The 17,701-nt window shown below is 42.6% G+C and overlaps 1 protein-coding gene across 1 annotated transcript in view; it reads left to right on the forward strand.

Annotated features, from left to right (window-relative positions):
• Positions 1-17,701, forward strand: part of PMPCA (peptidase, mitochondrial processing subunit alpha) — a 970,881-nt gene that overhangs the window by 948,904 nt on the left and 4,276 nt on the right. The gene's annotated exons all lie outside the window — the stretch shown is intronic.

The raw sequence follows: 17,701 nt of genomic DNA on the forward strand, positions 1-17,701 counted from the left end.
GGCTTTGTGGAAGACAGTTCCTGTCTACTGTACCTTGTAAACATCTTTAATAGTGCGGTAGGTAGTGGCTATGCAGAACACATGACATGTCTTTTCTTTCCCCCAAACATCTTTATTAAATTTACACACATGACAAAGTCAATCTTACATTTATATAATTGAAAAACATACAAAATTGTCACTTTAGTTACAAACAGTTTACATCACAGACACCGTTGAAACAACTGTAAGCATTGTACATCACTTATAAACCATCCAGTCATTGTCAGTTAAGCATTATATAGCATATTCAAATCCTGCCAATTAAACCTTATTCCTGCTCTGCATATATTGTTCCCACAATTCCTGTTTTTTTATATGTAGTTTGCGCCTTCTTTTTTCTAAAGATCCTACTTCCAGTTGTTTTATCTCTGTTACTATATTCACTACTTCTAGTAAAGTTGGTTTAGACTTTGATTTCCATTTTCTAGTAACTGCTTTTTTGGCAACCACTGTAATTAGACTCAGCAAGGTTTGTCTAGGCAATTCCGATTCTGTAGCATAACTCAAAAAAGTCATCTCCCTAGTTAGTCCATTCCACTCACCTAGCATCTCTGACAGAGCAGTCTGCAGGGATTCCCAAAAATCTGCCAGCTCGTCACACTTCCAGAAAATATGTTCCCAGCTATCTCTTTCTTGCCTGTCACACCTCCAACATTTGCTACCCACCTGAGGAAAATTTTTTGGGGTATAAAATACCTATGTAAACACTTCCAGGCAAAGATCCTAAATCTTCTAGACTTTGTTGCATATTTACACTTGACATTTCTTGACCTGGCCAAGACCTTTGACACTATTCACAGCGCTGGCATCATACAAAAAATAAATGCATCAAAACATGACTCATATGTTTAAGATGGATAGCAAATGATCCAGGACATAACCTACACAGTGCAAGATACAGCTACCTCATCAGAATGCATAAAAGTAACAAACATTGTCTTTCAGGGCTTGGTACTGGGGCCTCTCCTTTTTGGCCATAACTTCTTAGATTTCAGGGCAGAGAGCCTAGACCTCTGGCTGACAAACTTTGCAGATGACTACAAACTGGGGTTTATTAAGTCACTCTCTGACGAAGAAAAAACACTCTAGCATGATTTTTGCCTTGCTGATTCTCGGTGTGCTAAAAATGCGAAGTAGTGTAGTATCATCACTTTAGGTAGACATTTCCTGTCATCATTACTGTACAGACAGCACACCACTAAAAAATTAAAATGAAGACAAGGACCTAGGGACTTAGATTGATAATTTCCTCTCTTTTGTTCATCAGGTGACAACTTAACTTAGTCAGTTGCAAAAGAAATATCTTTAAGGTCTAAAGAAGTAATCACTCCCCTATACTCAGCATTGGTCAGACCAGTTATTGAATACAATGTCCCCTTCAAGATATAGCTCACTACACATATTAAGCAATTAGAAAGACCCCAAAAGTTTTTAAGCAGAAATATTACAAGCCTAAAGTCCCTGCACTGTTGAGAGAGACTGGAAGCTCTATCCTTCTGTTTAGTGTCTTGTAGACTTTTCAGTGGAGGTCTCTATCTTGTGAACTATGACATTAGAAACCCAGTTATCCTCGTCTTCTTGCATCTTTGCAAGTCCAGTGCTCCACCATTATTTGAACCAAGGACCTAAATCTTCATTAGATAAATAAAACATCATGGAGGGACAGATTTATGAACCAGTGCCTTCCAGTCCTCTGGAAAGAACTTCCTCTGCTTGTTAAACAGTGTGACTCACTATCATCCTTTAAAAAAACCTAGTTGACCTGCTGGATATTCACAAATTTATTCCAGCATTAATGGGTATGGCCCTCCTGGAGAAAGAAGGTGTGTAGCTTGAGTCAGGGTATTGGCAAGGATTAAATGGTCATGACTTAATGGCTTTGGAATATTTATGAAATCTATGATTAGGTAGCACAGTCATTTTTTATACAGACTCTGTCATTCAGTTCTTTGCAAATTACTACAAACACTTGTACTACTGGATTATGAAGACCAAAAGGTTGAATCAATCCTTTTCTTATATATTTTAAATATGTTAAAATAGAAAATAGTACTGATTGCAATACAAGATTTTAAGACAACAATTTGTCATTTTAAAAAGTAAAGTAACAGGACCAGAACATGCCAGCTACCATCAAAACAACTTTTATTGATTGATCTAATGGTGTCTTTTCCATCTGCCTGAACTATTGGGTATATCTAATCTGAAGCTGTCAATTTTTAGACTCTTTAATTCAAAGCTCAGGCTCCTCTACTCTACTCATAGTTCCACTCCATCATTACAGTTCCTTAGACCTCATTTGCTGCTCATAAGACTTGGGCATGATCCCAGGACTCCACTTTGTCATTCGATTTTTTTCAGAGATAAGTCTACTGCTTTGTTTTGTTTTTGTTTTTCTCTTTACTGGAGCTTTATGCAATTCCTTTAGTTCTTTCCTGGTGGTATTTCTCTCTTGTAGTACAATTTGACAAAATTTTTGCATACCTTTTTCTCTCATAGTGAGTTTTTCCCACCTTTCCCTTCCTTCTGTTGTCAAAAAAATAGATTAATGTTAGGGATTTGTCAGCTGGTTAGTATTGATAGTGTTAATAAAAGATGTTAAGTTGTCTATCTCACCTTAGTTTCTTGCTTGTTGGGATCGGGGCTGATCCTCGGCTCCGACTCGCCCATCTTCTATAGCTCGAGAGCTGTTTACAAGCTCGAGGCTACCCCTTATCCCATGATGCCTAGCGATAGCTACCCAGATCTCGTTTGCCACTTCAGCTGCGAGGTTCGTTATTACTGGCTCAGGCTCTTGTAAGTTTATTCTAATACTTTTCTAGCTAATTAGGGGTTCCTTTTTGATAGTTTAGACTTTTCGACATTGTCGTTAATTAGTTTGTTGTAGTTTTAGTGTTATTGTATATTTCCCTTAGAACTCATTTAACTTAGAGAGTTCTTACCCTCCCCCCTTCCCTTTTTCCTATCTCTACTTATAGTAGCATTTTAGTTTTAGTCTTTCTCCTTTACTTCGTAGGTAGCTGTTTTAAGTTAGAGGCTTCCTATTTAAAAAAAAAAAAAACTTCTTGACTGTAGTTATTGTGTTTTTTGGTTAGTTTAGTGTTTGTAGATTTTTGTAGTTGGGCCCTTGGCCAAAAACCTTTCAGTGTAAGCTAGTTATGTCTAAAGAATCCAAAGTGTCTGGATTCAAGAAGTGTGACTCATGCTGTCAGAAAATGTCTCTGACAGATGGGCACACTTCTTGCGTCTATTGCTTAGGCACAGTGCACCTGCAGGACTCTTGTTCTGTATGCCACGTATTCAGCCCAAGGGTTCTGCAGGAGCGCAAAAATAAGCTGATATTAAGGGGTCTTCTTAAGCCCCAGGATTCACCAGTCAAGGCTCAGCCGGTGAAATCTCCTAAACCGACCAAATCGTCGGCTTCCAGCTCGGAGCCGTCATTAGCCCAAACATTACCGACTACTTCGGTTCTGGACAGAACCGAGGAGACTGCCTCCCAGTCGACTCCACCAGCATCTTCGGAGCCATCTCGGACCCACAAGAGACCGAGGTCCCCTTCTCTAGAGTCGATACATTAGGCCCCTCGGTCTCCCCTGTTGCAGAATGACCGCAGTCACAGATCCTCCCACTCCTCTCAGTCCTCTAGACTCGGGCCACGACGTGGAGAGAGTGGTCAGTAGGTTGTTGAAGTCACAGGCATTGGCCAAAATGTTATCCAGCCCTCCTCAACAGGTGTCTGCTCCACCCGCTTCCATCGATGTTCCTCCTCCGACTCCTGTTAGTTCGGAGCCGGAGTTTGTTGGGGTTCGAATCATGGAACCATCGGCACCGATAGCGATTTCCCGTTTGGTTCCGTCATCAGCTCCGATCCCAGGGGGCGAGTGGCATTGGACCCTTGTCCGACACCGTTCTCCCTCTCGGAGCTTCGGAGCAGATGAGCTCGGCTCCTACATCGGCCTCGGAGCTGTCCCCCTCGGTGCGGAGGAGGATTCCTGTTTCCTCGGAGCCTCCTTTGCATCGTGGCAGGGATGCCTTCGATGTCATGAGGAGTGTACTGGCCCCTGAGTCAGCACCACGTTCGATCCCACTGACTCCGTCCCCTGTAGTGCCTGCGTCAACCTCTGTCCCTCATCCAGACCCCAAGCGTGGGGAACCGACGCTCCAGAGCACCCCACTGGGTGTTTCCTCTTCTTCCGAGGCCTCCCCTGATCATTCAGAGGAGGCCCTCGGAAGAGGAAGTGCAAGAGGAAGCACATTGACTCCCCTTAGTCTGTCACTTCGGATATGGATTTGGATGAATCAGAGGGGTCCCCGAGATCCCCCTCTGAAGATGTTTCCTTTTTGGACATCCTAGAAATACTTAGGCAGAAGGGGAACTGGACTGCCCTAGCCCCTACTGAGGATGAATCCGTATTCCTGGATGCGTTTTGTTCCTTCCCTTCCTCCTCCTGGGTGTCTCCACCCTTCGATCCACTAATGTCTGTGGTGGCTCAAAGGGCTTGGTCAGCCCCGGATACAGTGGAACCAACCCCGAGGAGGCCCGGCAAGTTTATCACTGCACCCCCTGATAAACAGTTCCTTAACAAGGGTGTTCCCGTGAATGCCATGGTAGTAGCAGCGGCCACTAAAAAGGAATTAGCGGAAACTTCTTCCTCTGTCCATCCTCCTAACAAGGAGTCTAGGACTATGGACAGATATGGGAAGCGAATGTTTGCTTCAGCGACCTTTTCCATGAGGTCACTGAATTACTTATGCCATTTTACCAGGTTTCAGAGGGATCTCCTGAAAGAGCTTGGAAATACCCTCCAGGATCCATTAGCTGAAGGGGTTCAAGCTAAAGTAGCTTCTCAGATGGCGACCCTTAATTCGGTAGTTAACTCCTCCATGAGGCTCATTTCCTATGCAGCTGACGGTGCAAGTAGAGCCACAGGTACAGGCTTGGCCCTTAGGAAACACGCATAGATGCGGCTGTGTATTTTTGCGGAGCCCTTTAGAGCGTCATTCACCAACACCCCCTTTGACGGTTCATTTCCACTTTGGGCCACAGATGAAGGACACTCTACACTCTCACTAGGTGTGAACAGGAAGGCAAGACTCTCTCTGCCGTGGGAGTCCATTTTTCCATTCCTTCCAGACCATATCCCAAAGGACAGAAGAGTTGAAAAATGTGGTTTCGGAAATCCCAGGGAGCCTCGCCTGATACACATAGTGATTTTTCCTCCAGGGGCAGAGGAGGAAATAACAACAGATGCCGCCCTCGAGGCAGAGGGGGTCCGCAGAACCAGGGCAGCAGAGAATCTTTCTCTGACAAGCCCTTCCAGCATCCCTGAAGGGTTGCCCGGCTGCCCGCCTCTGGAGGCAGTCGGGGGAAGACGTTCACTGTACCCAAAAGTCTGGCAAGACATTACACGAGACAAATGGGTACACTCAATCATATCCGGAGGCTATGTAATTCCTTTCTTCCAATCTCCCCTATCGTCAGGCAAGTCCCCCCAGATGTGCCACCCAATCTGAGGGCCCAAGCAGTTATAGAAATTTCAAGACTGCTAGAAAAAGAGTCATCCAGGAGGTCCCGGCAGACCAACTCAGATCCGGAACTTACTCAAGGTTCTTTTTGGTACCAAAAAAGACAGGGGACTGGAGACCAATTTTGGATCTCAGCAGACTAAACAAGTCTGTTCAAAGAACAAGGTTTCGGATGGTCACGCTACAGTCCATTCTACCCTTTTTGGGTCAGGACAATTGGATGTGCTGAATAGATGTCCAGGATACATTCCATCACATCAAGATGGATAGGCGCTCCAGGAGATTCCTTCGCTTCCGGCTGGGAGCCAGTCATTATCAGTTCAGAGCTCTGCCCTTTGGTCTCACCACAGCCCCCAGGGTGTTCACCAAATGTATGGCAGTGGTCACGGCTCACCTGAGGCGTCAAGGATTCCAGGTGTTTCCTTATCTAGATGACTGGCTCCTTACTGCTACTACCAGGCATCAGCTCCTTCAAGCCAGGGACTATACAATCGCAATTTGTGCCCAGTTAGGCATTACTATAAATTTCGAAAAATCTGCCTTGTTGCCTATATAGAAGCAGATCTAAATCCAAAAAGTATGTCCGCAAGGCTACCGCCAGACACTGTGGCTACGATTCGGCAGCAAGTTCATATCCTCATGCAATGCAAAAGGGTACAAGTCCGGTTGGTCCTTCAAACTCTGGGTTCTATGACGGCGGCAGTTCTTCTGATACCTCTGGCCCGTTTTCACATGAGAATCCTTCAGTGGCTTCTCTTCACACAGTGGTCTTTTCAACAGCTCCCAATGTCTCACATGATCATGATTATAGAAACTTGCAAAAGAACCTTTCCTGGTGGATGGTCTTCCCCACTAGTGTCTCAGGGCAGACCATTCATCCAACCCCCTCCGGTTGTCACAGTGACCACAGATGCCTCACTGATAGGGTGGGGGGGGGCATTATCAGGGTAGGACAGTTCAAGGCACTTGGCAGCCTCACGATTACCATCTGCACATAAATGTCTTGGAGATGAGAGCCATGCTACTAGCGTTGCAAACACTTCAGGACTCCTCCCTCCTGGGACCATTGCAATTCAAACGGACAACATGTCAGTAGTGTAGTACATCAACAAGCAGGGCGGTACCAGATCCTACCCGCTATGTCGAGAAGCACTCAGACTCTGGCAGTGGGCGATTTCCTCCCAACGATTTCTGATTGCGATGCATATCCCTGGGAAGTCCGTCATAGTGGACAGGCTCAGCAGAGCTATTTTCATGCCCCACGAGTGGTCTCTGAATCAGGTAGTTGCAGATCTCATCTTCCGCAAATGGGGACAGCCTTGCTGCGATCTGTTTGCAACCCCCTTCAACACCAAATGCAGCAACTATTTCTCCCTTTTACTGCTTCCCGGTCACCCTCCCAGAGATGCTGTAGTCCATGATTGGCCTCAGGGACTTCATTATGCCTTCCCACCTTTCCCTCTTATACCCAAACTCATACAGAAAGCGATATTGTTGGGTTGCAAAATGATCCTCATTGCTCCTTACTGGCCTCGACAGATTTGATTTCCGTTCCTGCACCGTTACCTCCTCGAGCAGCCCTGGACCCTGGATCCTATTCCAGATCTGCTGATTCATCAATTAGGAGAGCTGCATCAATCCCTCCAAACTCTCCAGCTCACAGCTTGGTTGATCCAATTCCAACCCTAGCCAGGCTTCCCAGCATTTCCCCGGCTGTGTGTGAAATTGTCTCCTCTCACAAATCGGCTACTAGGAAGACGTATGCTAGCAAATGGAAACTTTTCTCTTATTGGGCAGAGGCTAGGAACATAGATCCCTTTTCAGCCCCAGTTCACAAGATCTTGGAGTTCCTAACTGAGCTTTTTCACTCTGGGTCCGCTTCTGCCACAATCAGGTTTCAACTAGCGGCCATCTCTAACTATCATGTTGTTTTTTCCAACCTAAATATCATTTCTCCTAAGCTATGTAAAGCTTTTCTCAGAGGGACTACTCTCCTTAGGTCCCCAGTGAGAGATCCCCCTCCTCCTTGGGACCTTAATTTGGTGCTAACTTCCTTGATTATGCCCCCTTTTAAACCGGCAGCTTCCTGCTCCCTTAAGTTTCTATCTTGGAAAACTCTCTTTCTAATAGCTATTACCTCAGCCAGATGTGTATCGGAACTTCAAGCTCTAAGCGTTCGTTCTCTGTACTTAGTCTTTCACAAGGATAGGGTTGCTCTGAGTACTAATCCCTCTTTCCTTCCTAAAGTGTGCTCAGAAAACAATCTAAACCAATCCATAGACCTTCCAGTGTTCTTCCCTAACTACACCAACAAGGCAGAATATAAGTTACACCTTTTGGATGTTCATAAACAACTGCATTTTTACCTGCATAGAACGAAAGAAATAAGAAAGTCAGACCAACTCTTCCTTTCCTATGCTAGGGGCAAACAGGGTCTTCCAGTTTCCAAAGTGACCCTGTCCAGGTGGTTGTCTCACATTATTACCTTCATCTATCAACTAAGAAACAAAGAATTGTCTTCCAAACTGAAGGGTCATTCTACTAGGGCTTTGGCCACTTCTGTAGCCTTCCAGTCTAAGTTGCCCATGGACTCTATTTGTGCCGCTGCCACATGGGCAAATCCTCATACCTTTATTTCTTATTACAAGTTAGACATGGCCTCCAAGAATAGAGCTAACTTTGGTTCCACTGTTCTGAAGAGTTTGTTCCAATGAGCCGCCCAGGATCGTAGGTGCTAGGGACGCTGTCCCAACAAGCAAGAAATGAAGGCGAGATAGACAACTTAACATAAAGAAATTATGTACCTACCAATAACGTTCCATGTTAGTTGTCTTCATCTCGCCTTCTTTCTTGCGTACCCCCTTCCATCCCCCTGTCCTGTTGGATTGAGAGGAGTGTAGGCTTCACCGGCTGAGTATTTTCTGTTTGGTTTCCTCTACTGACTTAGGGAGTATGACAGGTATACTCAACCTATTTGTTAGGACAGGTTTATTCTCTGGCTATGTCTGGGGTTAGCTATTTCAAATGAGATCTGGGTAGCTATCGCTAGGCATCATGGGATAAGGGGCAGCCTCGAGCCAGTAAACAGCTCTTGAGCTATAGAAGATGGCCGAGTCGGAGCCGAGGATCGGCTCTGATCCCAACAAGCAAGAAAGAAGGCGAGATGAAGACAAACTAACATGGAACGTTATGGTAGGTACATAACTTCTTTTTTTTTTTTTGGATCATGATAACAATTACCTTTGTCTTAGTGTTGTATTTTGCTTTCTTGTTAGAGTAATAGTGTGTCTAGAAATGTCTGAGAATGCTTTCAGATTAAAAAAGTGCACCACGTATGGGCACAAGATTCCCCCAGGACCCTCATTCTGAGTGTGTTTACCACTGGGGTCAGCTTATCTCTATAAGGATTATTCTTCTTGCTCCTGCTTTGGGCCCTAGGACCCTTTAAGATTTGTGTGTGAAGTTGGTTTTAAACATCTTTTTCCTGCCACAACAGGAGAATTAGCCTCATCCTTCTCTGGCTCCCCCTTCCAGGAAGAAATTGGGGAAAAAACTAAGCTAGCTGAGGAAATTGCATAAGAGAAACAAAAGTAGAAAGTGCAGGAGAAAGATAAAGGGACAAACCCAGAAAGAGGTCTCCCAATCCTTCTAGACCTTCAGGTACATCTGCAGAAATTTTTGGACCAGCGGATTTGGTTTTCATTTTGAGGCTGCTTAGGATCTGATCTCTTCCTTCTCCAGTGCTCTCTCAGGAGCCCACCAATCACCAACTACAATTGCTTTCTTACAGGAGACGTCTTCTCACAAGACTTCCAGACCCCCATTGGTAGCCTCTTCCTTCAGGTCCATATAGTCATTGAGGAGCCCTGTGGAAGCTGACATTGGCATGGTGATGATAAGGAAGCTCCTGAAGACCCAGATCCATCTGGGGGTCCTCATTGCACCTTCCACTCTGTGTCTGCTGTCGGTCGTCCTCTTCTAGTTTCTCCTTCTCCAGTCTGACCTTTAGAATCGGTGGTTTTGGAGTTGTGTGCTCCTCACGGGAGGCTCTTAGAGCTTGTAGCCTGGTCTGCTTCGAATCTGACAGTGTCCCTCAACCACCCAACTCTGACAGCATTGTTTCTGTATGGTTCTTGGAGCTGAGGGGTCAGCATTGGTGCACATGGGTCCAGATAGATTCTGAGGCTGTTGGATCTATCACTTCCTCTAGTCCCTGGGCAGCTTGGCTTCAACGTCTACCTCGAGGACAAGACAGATTGACTGTTTTAGGGGGAGGGTTCCTTTGTCTCTTTCTTCAGATTCCAGGTGCCCCTGTTTGGGTGTGGTCTTGGTTATGGCCTTCAAGGCTTTTGAGAGGTTCCCCCTACATCTAGAGAAGTAGTTTTTTGTTCAAACGTGACTCCGTCCTGTTCCCCTTTCGCTTTAGTGATCTTTTCTTTACTTCATCCTGCTCAACAGAGACAGCACCCTTAGGTCTAGAGGAAACTCAAGGTGCAAGTTTTGTGTCAGCCTCTGAGCCCTTCCTGGAACACCCACTGTGGAGGAACATAGAAAGTATTCTTGTAAGAGGAGGCATCTGGGCTCCCCCTGGAATCCTTCACTGAAGATATTGATATTGAGGAACGGGAGGGTTCTCCATGATCCCCTTTGGAAGATGTCTCCTATGGAGACATACTGGAATTATTTTGACAACAAGGAGAATGGTCCTTCAGTGGACTTTTCCAGTAGGACTCAGTGTTTCTTAAGGTCTTTGGAGCTGGCCAGTCTACTTCCTGGGTGGTCCCTTCAGCTGAAAAGCTCATTGATTTTGTTTTTCAACAGGCATAGAAGGAGCCTGATGTGATGGAATCCTATACCATGAAAACATAACAATATTTCGGTTTCCCTGTAAGACAGACCCTACTGGAGCAAGGGGCCCCAGTAGATGCCATTGTGCTTGCAGCAGCAATTAAGAAAGAGCTATCTGAAGAGAGTTCTGCTGTCCATCCTCCTAACAGAGAGTCTAGGGCTTTGGACATGTTTGGAAAGGACAAACAGACAACTAAACTTGTTAACACAGAAAACAGCAAAAATGGCAATGTTCTCCTTCTCACCAGACTTTTATTCCTTCAGCGCTTTCGTTTGGACAAATATCCGAACTTCTTCAGACAGTGTTACACAACAAACAACGTTTATATATATAAACAATTATCTAATTGATCAATTAAACAATTAAGTAAACGTCATCAACTCGATCCCTTATAAAACTATATCAAAAAATAAATGATAAGTAAAAATTGTTTATGTTGCTATATGCCAACAATGTCAGTCCTTTTACATAGGAAAAATGGAAAGGACAGTGAGACAACAGATATATGAACACATTTGCCATATAAATGAAGGCACTACTACAAATGCTTTGGCTAGGCATACATTACAACACCCTACCCAAAGATTCCTTTTTGCTATCTCACATCAGGAATTATATAATAAAAGAGGAGGGCCATGGGCATTAAAATTAGAAGAAAAAGAACTTTTGTTGCAAATTAGAACTTTTGCACACATATACCCTGGCCTCAATGAATACACTTCTATCATGTGCACTTTAAAACTTAAACAACTGGATAGGTGAAGTCATGTTGGTGTATGGAATTTGTTTGTGTCTTTCGGCTTTTCCCGGTTAGGGGTCGCCACAGCAGAACTCCAGTCCGCTAATGATTGGCAGTAGATTTTTACGTGCCGAGTTGCCAGCCCTGACGCACAACCTTCAACGAAGGTACGCCCATTCACGCATGTCTCCACACAGAAGACGCTCTAGCTGAGAATCGAACCGGACAGCGTCTTACTGTGAGGCGACAACACTACCGCAGCACCACCACCGCAGTGTTTATGTTGGTGTATGGAGTATATAACATATGTAAAAAACAGCTTTTATGATTTGTTGTTTCGTTAGTTTTCAAAAATGAACTTTATGGTCAGCCCTTGGTATTTAGTATTCATCAATTTTATTTATTTATTGTTTGATATTTAGGATATATAAAATTTAAATAGAATTTTTAAAGTATATAGCTTTTATAGTATTATAAGGGATCGAGTTGATGACGTTTACTTAATTGTTTAATTGATCAATTAGATAATTGTTTATATATATAAATGTTTGTTGTGTAATATTGTCTGAAGACGTTTGAATATTTGTCCAAACGAAAGCGCTTACAGAATAAAAGTCTGGTGAGAAGGAGAACATTGCCGTTTTTGCTGTTTTCTATGTTAACATGTTTGGAAAAAGGAGACTTATGCTTCAGTAACATTTGCTTTGAATGTCTGAACTATTTAGATCACTTAACCAGATTTCAGGGAGACTTGACTAAGAAGCTGTCCAAGTCCTTGTAGGGTTCCTTTTCTTCAGAGTCCCTCAAGACCATGGTTTCACAGCTGCCAATACTTCACTCCATGTCTAATGTGTTCATGTGCCTTTTATCTAGTACAACAGATGGCACCTTCAGAGCAGTGGGTACCAGCAATGCTGTACTTTGACACACCTGAATACATCTCTGCGATTTTGCAGAGAACTTCTAGATGTCCTTTTTAAATATCCCTTGTTGAAGGGTCCACCATTCTTTGGCCCAACATGAGAGAGATGTGAACCAAAAGTAATCAACGTAGCAAAACTCTGTCTGCCGTGGGTATCTGCTTCTCCATACCCCAAAGGATTTTCTCCCTGAACCAAAAGGGTGTCAAGAGACTGTGGTTCTGCAAGTCTCAAGGCTCTGCTCATGATACCTCTGGAGATGGGCCCTCTTGGGGTACAGCGGAAAACATCAGTGGATGTAGCCCTCCCTGGCAGAGATGGTCCTCAGAACCAAGGGTTCTGAGGCACTTTTGCTGACAGACTCTTTCAAGGCTCCTGAAAATATGCTTAACTGCTACACTCAGGAGGCAGTCCAAGGGTTCTTGTCTCTGCATCCCCAAGCCTGATTAACTGTCACACGGCTCTTGGGTGAAGGGAATCCTAACCAGATAGTAATGTTGTTCCTTTTGATTCCCAACCACAAAACAAGCAAAGAAAACTTCCCGATGTCCCACCCAGTCAGACGAAGTCAGCAGCAGTAGAAGTCTTAAAGCTGCTGAAGAAACTAGTCATCCAGGAGGTCCCACCAGACCAGCAAGGGCTGTTGTCAACTTGAGATTCTTTTTGGTTCTGAAGAAAAACTAGGGACCTCAGGTCCATTCTGCACCAGTTTGTAAGACACACAAAATTCTAGATGATGACAATTCAGTCCATTTTGGGACGTCTAAGGTAGGATGACTGGATATGCTCAGCGAGCCTAGAGGATGCCTAGTCCCACATCAAGATAGTGAGGCAATCCAGGAGGTTCCTCCACTTTTGGCTGGGAGCCAGTCACTTTCAGTTCAGGGCACTGCTATTCAATTTCACCACAGCCCCTCAGATATTCACCAAATGCATAGCAGTAGTTGCAGTAAACAGACTACAGGACTTCCGAGTGATCCTATATCTGGACTGTCTCATAACCCACTTCTGCAAGGGATCTACTTGTTTAAGGCAGGAACTGCTTGCTCTAATTATGCCTCCACCTAGGAATCACTGTCAAAATACAGAATTCCAAGCTAACTCTGGTTCGGATGATGTAGTTCATAGGATGCCACCTGGGTACCACCTTGCAGGTTGCCATACTCCTAGATTCTAGAGTCTTTATCTTGCATCAGCATGCTTCCAAAATACTACTTCACCTAAACCCCCTGGCAAAATCCATTCTTTGACTGTTGGGCTCAGAGCCAGCTTAAATAACTCTGGTCCCTCATGCCAGGTTTTACACGAGGGTGATGTAGTAGACCCTCTCAGTTCAGTGGTCCATGCTGTATCAACCCATGCTTTTTTCTGATCAGCCTAATGGAAATCTGCAAGCAAGTTTATTCCCTGGTGGTTAACTTCCACACTGGTTCCTGTAGGTCAACCCTTTGTTTTCACATCTCCAGTGGCCATGGTTACCATGGACTCTTCCCTCCTGGGTTAGGGGAGGGGCATTTTGAAGGGAATATGGTCCAAGGCATGTGGACATCGACAGAGGGCAAACTTCATGTCACCATAATGAAGAAGGCAGCCTTCCTACACTTGCAGGCATTCCAGGACCCCCTCCAATAGGATGTGATCACATTTCAGACAGTTAAACATGTAGGTGGTCTGGTATTTCAAAAAAAAAAGGAAACCCATTCCTATCCATTGTGTCAGAAAGCCATGATGGTTTGGCAGTGGACAGTGTCTTTCCCACAGTTTCTTGGCAATGCATTTCTCAGGGAAGTCCAGTGTTTTAGAAGACAAGCTGAGTAGGTCCATTTTTCTGCCTCTTGCTGAGATCTACAGCTGCTGAGGCCAGCCTTACTGCAGTCCATTTGCTACCCCACTCAGTACTAAGTGCAGTAGCTATCTTGCCGTGATCCCCCAGAGAGAGAATCACCGAAGGGCACCTGATCCATACTTGGCCCCTGGGTTTCCTGTATTTTTATCCACCCATTCCTTTCCCATCTAAATTTGTTTAGAAAGCAGTCCAGTAGATGGCAAAAGTAATCCTCCTCTCTCCCTTTTGGCCTAATCTAATATACCCTCCCTGGATGCTGGAACCTCTTCCAGACCTGGTCTCTCACCCATCTGACCAGCCTCACCCGGACATCAAAACCCTAAAATTGACCACCTGGTTTCACTACTTTCAATGATGGCCAGAAATTCCAGGCTTTTTTTCATTGTGCTCCATTTTTTGTCTTTTTCCAAAAAAAATGGCTACTAGAAAAGTTTATAGAAGCAAGTGGAAAAGGTTTTCCATTTGGACTTCCTCCAAGGGTCTAGACCTCTTCTCAGGTCTGTTATCTTCTATTTAGGATTTTTTGGCAAGTTTATGTTAAGAGGGTGCTACTTTTTCCACTATTAAGGTTCAAGTGGAAGCTATTCCCAATTTTCTTGTGGGTAAGAATCATACTCCTGTTGACTAATTGAAGTTCTTTAAGGCTTTTTTTTTGGGGGGGGGGTTCTTTCCTTGTTTGACTACCTGCAGAGACCTTGTTCCACCTTAAGATATTACTATTTTACTTAATGCCCTATAAGCTGGCCTCCTTTTGAACATGCAGCTTCAGTGGAAATCAGATTTCTTTATTGAAAAACGCTTTTTTCTGGTGGCAATTACTTTAGCAAGAAGGATTTCAGAACTTTAGGCACTGTCAGGTAAGCATCCATATATGTTTTTTCACAAAGTTAGGGTTTTACTTTGAACCAACCCTAATTTTTCTTCCTAAGGTGGCTTCAGAATCTGTCCTAAACCAGTCTATTAACTTGACATTTTTCCCCTAACTTTTCGAACAAAGGAAAATATACCTTAACATTTGCTTGTATGTTCATTGCTAGTTGCAGTTTTTACATTGCACCAGGAATTTTAGGAAAACTGATAACGGTTTCTTTCCTTCTGCAAGGCTAAGTTGAGGGATAGTGTTTCCAAGGTCACTTTGTCCAGGTGGTTTTTGATTGTATTTCTTTTGTTTACAAAGCCAAGGAATTGTCTTTACCTCACAAACATAACGCTTATTCTACTGGAGCAGTTGCAACCTCTTCAGCCACCTGTGCTTGCACTACTTAGTCTACTGTTTATACATTTGTTTCCCATTATAAGCTTGTCCTGCAGTCTAGACCCCAGGCTTTTTTTGGCTACACCTTTCTCTAGAATATCTTTCCCTGACACATCCTGAGGTCTTTAGTAGCTGGAGACTCTGTTTCAGTAGTTGAGTTAGACGACAAAGACTATATCAGATACAATCTTATGTACTTAACGGAGTGCCAGATCCATGTTGTCTTCTTCCATCCATCTCAGCCTTCCCTCCCTCCATCCTCCTACCAAAGTGTCACATGTGGCTCCAGAGTGACCATATCGGACCTGCCCAGAGCCTTGTCTTCTTTGCAGTCTGGCACTGCATCATTATTTGTCTCGGGTAAACTTTTCCTTTTTATGTAGTATAGGTAAGCATTTTTGGAATAGGCAAGCAAACTTGATTTGAGGAACTGTGAAGATGGAGGGGAATTATGAGTAGAGGGGAGGAACCTGATCTGGTCAGCTGCGGTATACCCAGTAGTCGAATGAGAGATGTAAGTACATAACTTTTTTTTTTTGAAATCCAGATTTGTTAAAATTGCTCCCTTTATATACTACTCCAGATGACAATCAATCAGTCCAGGTAAAAATAATTTTAATTCCAGAAGACTAAAGAAAAATGGATTATATGTCAAATTATAGACACATTTCATCATTAAATACTGATTATTAAAATACAGAGCCATTTTCTTAACTACTAAGTAAAGACTTTAAAGAAATTGTCTCTCAGAATTGGCATGGATTTGTTCCTAAAAAGAATACAATATGTATTAATCAGCCTTTACAAATGATAATAATTCATATCCATCTGGAGAAAATTCAAGTTTGTTATCAAACATTCTTAGGAGTCCATGACCAAAATGTCTTCAGCCTGATTAATTGTGAATTTATATATGTAACTTTATGTTATGGGTTCTCTTTGAGGTTACTAAACCTGATAAACGCTTATCTTTTTAAAACATAGTTTATATTTTCCCAGAATTGATAATAAATGTAGTCTAAAAACTGTATTTAAATTACAGGGTAATTTTTATGTATAAGTAACAGCTAATTGGATATTTGCAAAGAAATGGCGTCAAATGGGATGCCCATTAATAGCCATCCTTTCCCATCATAGTAGTAATGCGTATATTACATATTACACTGAACGAAAAAAGAAGTACCACACTGGCCTATGTATGTTTATGATCTTGATGACTATACAGATACCTGTAAATTTCAACATGGGAAAATGGCTCCGTTTCTGGAAGACCAGTGGGCTGTAAGCTTGTTTCCTTGACCTATGACATCTGTTCTTTTAAGTCTGAAAGTACCAGTTCATTCAATTTATTTGTGCAGATATGATCTTAAGAATAGTCAAATTAAACTTGTTGATGAGGGATTTTTTTAAATATTGCAAAATAATTTGCAAAGGATGATAATTCATATCCATCATCCCAAGAAAAGACTAAATGTTCAAAAGTATCAGAGATATACATATTCAAACTACGGGACAGGTGGTTTCATCAAGCTGTAGCATGTCAGAGAAACAAGTTATTTAACACTTTCCAAAAAGAAAAACAATGGACATGTCTTGCTGTCTTTTATTTTCATATTTAGGGTCAACGCAATAAAGGTGTTACTTCTATGAAAAAGGGTCTTTTATAGTTAATGAACTTATCCCACCAGAGTCTGTTTGCTGAGAAAGTCCATAGAATACTAAAGATGTTTTGAGGATGGCATAATGGTTAAGGTGTTTACCTCACAGATGCAAGGTAGAGGGTTTGATTCTCACCTTTAGAAGCATTAGGCTGAAAAAGGCCTCCTGGATCATTAGCCTAGTAATCACCCCAAATCTGTGAAAGGTAGTGCCTTCATAACCCCTTGGAATGACTTAAACCCCAGACTTTACTGGGGGATACTGAGTAATGTATAGTGGCCCAAGTTCTCATCTAACCTTGTATGATGTGAATGTTTTCCATGCTCAAAATCTTAAATTGTTACTACTTTAGTCATTTATTCTAAATTATTTAACAAAAATTAGCAAAATTTTTTAAAAAGTAAAGTGTCTGTATTTGACCTGACTTTGAATTTGGATTAGTCCTTAACTAAATTTTATTTAAAATAAATCTTTGAAAAAGCACTTAAATATTTTTGTTACCACCCATGCAACATAAAAACTACTTTATGGTGGACATAGCTGAAAAACATTTCTAATTAGAAATGGTTTTAGATGGTCAAAAATGGCTTTAATTCATACAGAGAGATCTGTTAAAAGCAGCAAGTTATTGTATTCAGTTTATTCACAGCTAAAATAGACGGCTTCAGGTCTGTTAATTAGAAATGTTACAACAATTTATCTGTGCATTGGAAATGTAACAAAATATTCTGTCAAGTATTTGCACAGACATTTATTGATATGAAAAATTGTATTTTTCTAAATAGATTACTTGTCTGGAGTGAAGATATTCAGTATACCTTAAATTTGAAGGATAGAAGGGAATAGATGGTTTAAACATTTAAAA

This window comes from Protopterus annectens, chromosome 16.part0 (assembly GCF_019279795.1).
Source record: "Protopterus annectens isolate FY-2018-M chromosome 16.part0, PAN1.0, whole genome shotgun sequence".
Taxonomy (NCBI): domain Eukaryota; kingdom Metazoa; phylum Chordata; order Ceratodontiformes; family Protopteridae; genus Protopterus; species Protopterus annectens.